This window comes from Toxorhynchites rutilus, chromosome 3, assembly GCF_029784135.1.
Source record: "Toxorhynchites rutilus septentrionalis strain SRP chromosome 3, ASM2978413v1, whole genome shotgun sequence".
Classification (NCBI taxonomy): Eukaryota; Metazoa; Arthropoda; class Insecta; order Diptera; family Culicidae; genus Toxorhynchites; species Toxorhynchites rutilus.
The window spans coordinates 221833191-221843962 of NC_073746.1; positions in this window are offsets into that span (position 1 = coordinate 221833191).

Here is a 10772-nt window from a genome sequence, read left to right on the forward strand (position 1 = left end):
TTCAAAGTTGACATGTTTTGGTTGCGCAGATAGCTTAATGAAAAATATAACTGATGAACTAATTTTATTCCGAATCTTCCATGTGCATTGTTAGAAACCATAAGATTGTCTTATCAATGTAGGCATATGATAGTCTAGTCACATAGGAATGAACGAAGACTGAAAACATGTTAACTGCGAAAAATCATAACTCACAAAACAAAAAAACTGCTCTCTGATTTTAGGATATGCTATGAAAAAAAAAGTATAATATTAAAAAATCAAGAAAAAATATCAAAAATACAGCGCCTTTTGTCTCTAAACCATGTAAACTATGAAAAATGAACTCAAATTAAGAGTGTTATATTTTTTTCAAAGAAACTTATTGGTTTCAATTTTATAGATCGATCAATCAGTAATTTTTTGAAAAAATTCAAAAGTCAAAAGGGGAAATAGTTGATCTTTCTTTGATTTCCGGTTATTAATAAATCTTTAGAAAACATGAATACATCATTCGGAGGTCTAATATTTAGAAACGAATTAACTTTGGTTGTGGTCTATAATCAATGACTGGTTTTGCTAAAAAAACAACGATTATTTGGCGATCCATTCATAAATAGCCTTAAAGATTGGAAAATGTCCGGATTGAAATTTAATGATATACTTTGAATCATTCAAGTACAATAAACGTGAACTAGCTTTATCAATTGGAGTCTACATATATTGATCAATATCTTTGATATATGGATATATTTGATACCTTTTACATTAGTGTAACTAATGAGCCATTATCTAAATGTGAACGATGAACTCTACAACACGTGTGTAGATTCATTTGAGAGGCTTTTTTCCGTTTCCCAGAGCACGTGGTTGTATGGTTTCTGTTCGAGAAAATGAATCTCCAGGACATCCAACTTCCCCTCTCCGAGCAGTGACGTGAGATACCGCATTATCAAAATAGGGGAAGCGTGAAAAATGAGATAACTCACATCTCACTTCGGCTTTTTATCCCTTCGTGGAACCGTTACGTTTGTGTCGGCGAGAGTGAGCGTTAATTTAGTATGTACATGATCAGCTCGAGTGTCGTATGAGAGGAACTGTTGAGAAATATCCTTTCAGTGCATTTTCACGTTTCTAGAGAAATCGTGTGTATTTTAATTTAAGATGGGCCAGAGCGCACGTCGATGTGTGAAGAAACGGAGAAATGAGTTTTTTGTTCTCGGAATCGGCAGCATCATTTACTAGGACTAGGGGAACGCTATGTATGTTTTGCACATCAGATCGTGAAATGTGTCGTGTGAGTGTAATTCTTCATAGCACAAAACTGCAAGGGTTGTTATTGTCTCAGAACCTCCCGTCATTTGTCTCTGCTAATTGCAACAGTTCGGAGAAAATAAGATTAAGCAAACGAACTTGCGTTCGAGTGGAAGGGGGAATTATGTAGTTTATTCCCACTTGGGGTTCACACTTTTTACACGTCATGAACTTTATGCGACTTCTTAATTCGTCGTGGATTTTGTATTGTGGTAATGGGTGATGGGTGATTTCAAAAAGAGATTGGAACACAGAGTTAACGAGGTGTACCATATTGGGCAATTAAGGTGCAATAAATTCGTGGACAGCCTGCATGGTTCTATGATGTTTACGAGTCTATATGTCAGGATTTGCAGATTATTATAGCGAATAATACAGCTGATATAAAGCATATGCCGATCTCACTCGAATACGTAAGGGTCAGAGTCTCTCCTATAATCAATGTTATTAAGGGGATGTTCTAGTCTAGAAAATCGAAACGTTTTCTTACTATGAGCAAGCTCATGGATCTAATCGCAGAACTGTTCATTGATTGATCTTCTAATCAACCCCGTTGAATTTACCTTTTACTATAAAACTCCTAGTATTTCTAACAAAACTCATCATTATAATATCAGATTATTTTCAGACACAATTCTCGTTCTAGATTTTTCAACCACTTGCAAATAACATGTTTCTCCGTTACATGGAATAAATGTTTTATACAGAAAATATGATAGAATAAAGACAGCCCTAAATCGGACAATTCCTTCTTCGAGTTCTGCTCTTATCAACACATTCGGCGATACTTTTTTATTGGTACAGATAGAAGAAGATATAGGAGTGCGTTTCATCACAACAAAATCCATTTCCAGTTCCGAACAAAGATCACAAAGATCAATTTCGCTAGCTCAAACATCAAATGGACTAACATCACTTGTCACTATGTAATTGTAGAACATATGTTGTATACTTGGAATATGGGCCCTTGCCCTCCGGGTGGTTCTTTCCGTGGCTGCTTCTCTCGGATTTGGAAATCAATTTTGTGCAACACTCGGTTAATTGAAAATCCAATTACACAATTCAATTTATTTACACTACTGTTCACAATAACTACAATTCAAAATTTATTTATAATAATGTTGTATGATATAATTTGAATATTTGAATTTCTCTTCTTTCTTGGTGATTGGTTTCCTTTTAGAACTGTTATCCAACTGTTCCTATTCTTTCTTCTAATATCTTCTAATATCTCTTTTTCAAAGGTTTCAATACTTTTTTAATAGCCCTATATTGTTTCCCTTATCCTTTCCTTTCTTTGTATGGCTTTTATATCTCTCTTGTACTGGTGAGTATAATCCAAATGTATCTAATTCGGCTCATTGGTTTGTCCGGGGTTCATACCATACCGGCGTCTTTGCTGTCTAAGAATCTATTGGTTTTATTCAACCAAAAGGGTACGCCATGGCATTTTTTTTGGAGAATCCCCACTTCACATACTTTTTTCGAATATTTTTTTGTACAATTATTTTTTTCATTCTTGAAAGATAAATAGAATAAAATAGACAAATATAGACCTAAAATAGAATAATAAATATTTTTGAAATATTATTCGATTTATTTGTTTTTCAGAACTCGTTTAATAAACAGAATGGTTTTTATTTTAGATTATTTTATTTTCACAAGCTTAGTTACATAGGTTTTAAGGAGTCAACCTCTTTACTATATTTTTAAAACATATAGGTTGTTTTCTCCGGGTAGCATCACCCAACTAACAATTCTACATCAGAATGGCGATTTTATGTTAATTTTGTTCAGCTCTATGTTATGCTCAATAATTAAATATTTTACATCAACACCTCTATTCAAACCTAGTTCACACAAATAAAAAAATAGAGGAATTATTAATTTAAAATCTACAAGAACCTATCAAGCTATTGCCAACAATGTTCGTTAAATGCAGTTTAAATTCAATTATAAAACCTTTATCAAACTTCGAGGTGTGATGGAAACGTTTATTCAATCTTATATCGATGCGTTTGACCTTTGCATCGATGATCCTACATCGGACCATTTGCTCCGTTAGACATTAACAATGATTGCCGAGCACTCGAACATGAGTTAAAAAGTGCTTCCAGTGAATGCTAATTTCAGTAGTCCGTCATGTGTTGTACAAAAGCTGTTTGGCAGTTAAAGAAACGTTTTCATAACGCACTCAATGCTATTGTTCGACTATTATTCAACTGACTAGTTATTTAAGCAAATGATCGGTTAGACAAGATGTCAATCGTCAAATGAAAGTTATATTTTAGGCTTAAATTGCGTCTGTACAGCTTTTTCATGATTTGTTGAACAAACGAAAATAAAAACACCTTCAAAACATCTGGCTCATTATCTCGTAATCGGTTCTAGTTTCTGGGATGTTAATAAATGAAAAAATGTGACTTTTAACATGCTAACTTCTCAATCCGGAATATCTTTGTCATCCTGAAGTTAAAAACAGCTCACTAAAAATAAAAAAATTCACGTTAAATGCAATCAGTTGCATCTAAATAAGTATATTTTTTAAAAAATTAGGACTATTTCAACAATGGAAAAATTTTGTAATCACTTCCTTTCTGTATACCTCTGTATATTCAAACTTCTTGATAATATTGCTTCAATCATTCCGAATGAATTTTTCATAAAGTCCATTCACCGCAAAATTCATTCTTTGTCCTCTCTACTCGGAAATAAACGAATATAAATAGAATATAAAAAAAAATAATATGAAATACTATTATATAATACGCCCCAGAATATATTATCATTCCCTGAGACTTTATTTCCAGTGAAGTTTTGTGTTTCGAATTTTCAATCACTTTATGAACCTGTGCGATGGGCAGGGCATGTTGCTTAGTTTATTGGCGAAAAGTGGTGAATAAAATCTAATCTCAATGGGATGTAGAGTCATAGTAAATAAAAATAAAAATGAACCTATATATTCGCATTGGTTTATCAAGACTAGTATTTGTTTGGTCACAATGCATGTTTGTTGTTTTGACGAATTATCCAAATCTGTTGCCATGAATACTTAATATATACTTAATACTTAAAGGTCGGACTCGATTATCCGGAGTATTGATTTTTTTTCACTCCGGGTAATCGAATCCTCCGGATAATCGAGTCAAAAATTTTTTTTATCTTTTTGTGTTTGTTTTGCATGTGTTTTTCGTTTTTTGAAAATAAAAGAGGAATTTGATTTTTGATTCATCCCTTTAAAGTCAGAAAACACCTTTCTCACACGAAAAAAAAAAATTATCCAGATTCTCTCAGGAGGTGATAGATGATCATATTTGATGAAAAAAATCCTCCTACGCATATGTACGAATTTCAACAATGACAGGGTTACAGAACTTTTTTTTTGTTTCGGGCTCTGTTGCTTCATACTGGCTCTACATTAAAAAGTACGCTACGGAAGACGATCCTGATGCTTTCATTTGAAAGATGAGAAAATCAGTACAGGATATAGTAGTGAAAAAACTAAATTAGTGAATTTTAATAACATTTTGGAAGTTAAACACTTAAAAGTTAATCATTTTTAATGGGTTATTAATAATTTTATCCTAAAAATTTATAATAAACTAGATTGTTTCTTTCAATTAAAATTAAGTTCTTTAACCGCTCCACAATTTGTTCTTTGACGCACAACTTCTATCTTTCTTAATTTGGCTGCAATATCGATATAAACAATTCCTGGTGAAAATTCAAGCAAAATCTTCAGAAATCACGATATTTACCCCACTGTACATGTAATAGCCACATAAACTTTACCTTAACGTTGAAAGGTGACATTCCTTCATGGAATAAGTCATTCTATTCTATTCTATTCTTTATTCTATTAGTCAAATCATTTTGATACCAATATTGAGGTGATTGCAAAAAATACATAGTCGACCATTTTGTGGCGGCGACCTTTTCGAATTTATATTGTTCATAGTCTAGTATATTCTCCAAATCAAGCCATTCAGCCATTTTTTTGCGGCGGCCAAATTGAATTTTTCGAGGTCATGGAATACGCAGTTTTTATAATGACAGTAGAATTAAATGTATGTTCCAAATTTCAGATCAATCATTCATCAGGAACGGGGTTAATTTTCTATTAATGTGGGACAACCCAACAAACATTCAAACATACATAGAAACAGGTCAAGCTGAATGAAACCATTCAAAAAGTGCTTAGTTGTTTGGGGATTGTGGCCATCTTCAAATTGGATTTTTCCATTATCTGCTATGTTCTACTACTCGAAAACTTTCTTTTGATACAATTTTGGGCATTTCTCATAAATAACTGTATTCTACTAGTCTAGCCTTTTCATTTGATATCCATATTGATGGAGTTCTGAGAAAATAGGTAATCCGCCATTTTATAGTGGCCGCCATCTTAGATTTGAATTTTTCATCAATAACTGTATTCTACTAGTCAAGCCCTTTCATTTGATACTCACATTGATGGGGGTGTGAAAAAAAAATGGAGCCATTTTGTGGTGGTGGCCATTTTGGATTTGAATTTTTCATAAATTACTGTATTCTACTAGTTAAGCCCTTTCATTAGATACCCATATTGATGAGATTCTAAGAAAATATTTAATCCGCCATTTTGTAGTGGCCGCCATCTTAGATTTGCATTTTTAATAAATAACTGTATTCTACTAGTCAAGCCTTTTCATTTGATACCCATATTGATAGAGTTGTGAAAAAATATATATGGCGCCATCTTGCGGTGGCGGCCATTTTGGATTTGCATTTTTCATAAATAACTGTGTTCTACTAGCCAAGCCCTTTCATTTGATACCCATATTGATGGGGTTCTAAGAAAATATGAAATCCACCATTTTGTAGTGGCCGCCATCTAGGATTTACATTTTTAATAAATAACTGTATTCTACTAGTTAAGCCCTTTCATTTGATACCCATATTGATGGAGTTCTGAGAAAATATGCCATCCGCCATTTTGTAGTGACCATCTTGGATTTGAATTTTTCATAAATAACTGTGTTCTACTAGTCAAGCCCTTTCGTTTGATACCCATATTGATGGGGTTCTAAGAAAATAAGTAATCCGCTATTTTATAGTGGCCGCCATCTTGAATTTGCCTTTTTAATAAATAACTGCATTCTACTAGTCAAGCCCTTTCTTTTGATACCTATATTAGCTATTACACATTATATTACACAAATTATTCAAAATTTCCGAAAATCAAATATAAAATACTCCGGTTAATCGAGTCTAAAATTCCGGATAATCGAATCCCGGATAATTGAGTCCGATCTGTACATAATACAGTACATAATACATAATACAGTATAATACAGCCATTCCATGAAAAAACCGATATAGTGATTCTCAGATTTTCGTGAAAATTGGTAGTTTTGTTCTTCATCGCAAAACATTTGACCCGTATTTTTTTATTTTTTTATTATTTTTTCATTCTATTTTAAGGTTGTCCGAAAAAAATCAATTTTTTCCTCTTTTTTCCAAATAGTAACGTTCGTTCTTATTTATTCTGAACCAGCAAACTAAATGTAAATCTATTGCATCCCCAATAGTGCTAAGTGCCAAAATATATCAATTATTATGGTCCTGGAAGAACCTCACGGTTCACTAGCATGATCTTCGCTGTGACTATCATTGAGGTGTACCCATGCTTAGGTGTGCTCAATCAGGGTGTTATCATTTCGGAATTCCCGTCACGAAAAGTTCCCTAGGAAGCGTCTTTTGAGGAAACTACTTTTCATATTTCGAAATGGCAATTTACATATCGGACTTGCAAAGCTAAGGATAGAGAAAAATTGTTTTTAGTTATGCTTGGCTCTATATTAAAATTAACATTTAAAGTATTGTTTCCCTGGAATATAAATTCGGTACATGTTCCAGACGGCGAATGTCCGTCCATTCTAATATTCAGGCTACTCACATATTCATCAAGTGTTGTGCAAATATTACACACATTCTTCTGTCTAACCACGTGCTCCGAGTCAGAGTACAACTTGTTATCCCAGTTAATGGATGGCAATGTTGTGCACAGTAAATTGCTGAAACAACCTGTGCACGGCTTGTAGAGCAAACAACTGCTTGTTTTCGGAAGCTGTACAACGTGAAGCAATTAAAACTCTGTTCTCAATCCCTTTTGCATAGCTTACAAATAACTGTGATGAGAGGGATACTGAGTTGGCCATTTTTGGCAGCGAACTGCATCACCTAGGTGGATCGACTGGTGCTTTCTGTGGGTACAATATTCGCGCGAGAAAATTATTAGATGTGTGAATAGGAATTCGACCTTCCCAAGAGGTTTACTACTCTCACTGCTTACACTGAAATGTCAATACTTGAGTATTCGATAGAATTTTGTGTCGTAGTGTGTGATATTCAATTGACATATAAGCAAAAAGTTTATCATCAACTATATTGCATTGACAATGAGAGTTGTATGTCGAACTAAGTTTGCTGAAGAATCCCAAACAAAATTGCTGGAAAAAAATTAAAGCCGAATCTTACAAATCTGGTGATACCTGGTCTAAAAAGCCGATTATCTTTTTTTAGAAAAAATATTGATATCTGCATTCAATTTACATTCTGTCAAATATATACCTGGAATAAATTGATTCTAAAAAATATCACCTAAATTTATATTATAGCCTTCAAATAGGCAATACACTTTTTCCAACGAAAAAACATGTAATCGAAATACTTTTTATAGCTGTATTCGGGAATTGTCTTCAGTTTACGCAGTGAATTCGTTTTTATGTCTTAAATGCTGTCAAAACGGGTCCCTCGAAGCGGTAATTTGAGTTTCGGAAATAGGTGAAAGTCACACCCATGTCTCGTCGTCAGTAATTAAGCGTTGGATGAACGCGGGATCGGAATTTGATCGTTCAATCATGTCTTCAGTAGGCGACCAAATACTTCAGGAATGAAAACGGGACACGTGAGAAAAAAATATATTTGGATATATTTGGAAGAATTTTATTGAGCGAATAAGACGAGTATAAAACAACATAATCAAACATTTTTAGAAATACCTACTTTGCTCTTCATAACGTGGGAATATTTAGACGATTAAACGAAGTTGCGAAGGAGATTATGATTTTTAGTAGTTTTATCATATAATTTATCACATTCCGGATCGAAGTTCTGTTGGACAAACATCATAACTTTCATGGTTTCAACATTGAGTCGTGACATTTCCATTGTCTACCCATTTGTGTACTTACCGACCCGTGCTGTCAATTTGGCTCAACTTATGCATAAGTGAGAAACAATATTCATATAACACTGCGATTCAAATGCAGCATTTGTTCTATGGACATCGTGGAGGGAGGAAATATTGCAACTTGTTTTTAACTGAGTATAAATAAATGAGGAGTGTTAATGATAAATAATATAAATAAATAAATATTTTATAAATTCAGGGACGTGTTCGGACTTATTGGTGACTTTTTGCGATCGTTCATTCAATTTTCGTGAATTCGAACATTGTTTCCGGCTTAAAAGTGTCGTCAAATTGCAGCGTATTTCAAGGCGGATGAAATGAAGATATTATCCAGCGATGTGAGTTGTGTCCTTCAGTGGAAACTGAAGATGACAGTTTATTCCAAAGCTTGTCTCCGCCAGAAATAACTTTGTAGTCCTACGTTGTCAATGCCGAGTCTTGGACACTACACTTCTAATACACTTCTAATTTTTTAATCCTTGTGGGAACTATCCAAAATCACAATTTTCATTATTAGATGGCCAATTATTTTACGAGTGATTTTTTAGAATGCGTATCTAATATAATCAAACTTTTTTTTAGGTTAAAACACTCGAAATTGTTGGAAAATATATGAACTATTGAGGAAAAAAATCATTTTAAATACACCGCTCAAAAATCAAAAATTGAAAACATTGATAACTCAAAGCATGTTCCTCTCGATATTTTTTAAATATATTTTTGTTATAAAATCATTTCAATTTTACAAAGTTTGATGTACAGCGGTGCCAAAATGAAAAAAAAAATTAAAAAAAATAAAATCCAATACCTTGCGAAATCGAAATCGTAAAAAGATTTCAGCAAAATTGATATTTTGACGTAGAACTACGTCTTTCATTAAGGGTGCCAAATCAGAAAACAGGTCACGTTTTTATGAAATAAAGTTAACATTAATAACTATTTTTGCCGCGAATGGATTTTGGTGATATACATACTAAACGAATCGGAAATTCCCTAAAATTTGTTTAATATTCTATACATTAGAATCCCCTGGTTTGTAAATGGTTAAAATTCATGAAAACTTTAAGCGGTTCCATTTTCCCATACATTTGTTCTGTCCATTTGTGTGCTTTCCCGAACAGAGCTGTCAATAACGAGCAACTTATCGACGACCAACGAAGGGGAAATCGTAGGATTTAAAGTCTCCGTGAACAAAGGAAAAGTAGAAGAATGAAGGGGAATACTTGCCTAGAGTATAAACAGTGGATCTCGCTGAAGCAAACTTTCAATCGGCATCGGACCGTTGAGTAATCCAGTTCACTTTGCTTTCGCTGCGCTTCGATCTGAGATTGGACCCCACCAGTGGTAATCCAACTTGGGTATCGTCGTTTGGTTTTTCTGTTTGTTTTTCGCGTTATTCGTATCGTGTGTTTTTCTGTCCGCGTCATAAATTGGACGCTTCGCGTGGTGTGTGATGAGCTTGAAGAAGAGGAAGGCAGGCTCGAGCCTTGCAAAAAACGAACGCATTGTCAGGGGCAATAAAATTTCGAGGCAAGCGTCATCTAATGATGCACGCGATGTTGGTGCAGTAAAAAGCGCTCGCACTGAACCGAGCCTTCGCGAGTGTGACACCGCATCGAACAACAGCGAAGTAGGCGACTTCGGCGCGTCGGTCAAAAATGTAAACGCCGTTACCCAGGCAGCGAACAAAATCAAGCTCCCCCCGCTGGTGGTGAAGGCGGTCGCTCTTGACAAACTCATCAGGGAATTAGCATCGATGGGTGTTACAGCAGAGTGTAACGTTTGGGCGTCGCTTAAATAAGGGTCTCTATGAGAAGGCTCGACTGACAGCACACGCAACGCGGCGCTTCACGTCCATGTCAATGGCGAAACTGCCAACCGCTCGGAGAAAAGAAAAAAAAAACAATAGATAGATAGAGGGGAAACCCTAAATCATTAACAAGAATACAAGCAGTTTGGCATAATTCAGTCTTTTTCCAAGCAGTTAACATTGTTTGTTTTCCGTCATTATAAGGGCTTTGTTGGTGCCTTTAAGAATGCATCAATGCATTAAACTGACGTTATGGCGAAGCAGGCGTTAAGGTTGTGCGCCAAAAAATATTTGGGGAATACCAAGCATCTTGAATGTCTTACTGGAATGTTATGTCGCAAAACTGTCTTCAATTAGGATTGCACTTCCTCCACAAAGGGTGACAGCTGCGCTTCTCTCGAGCATGAGAAAGTAATGCAACTATTTTCGAGGCCAGTA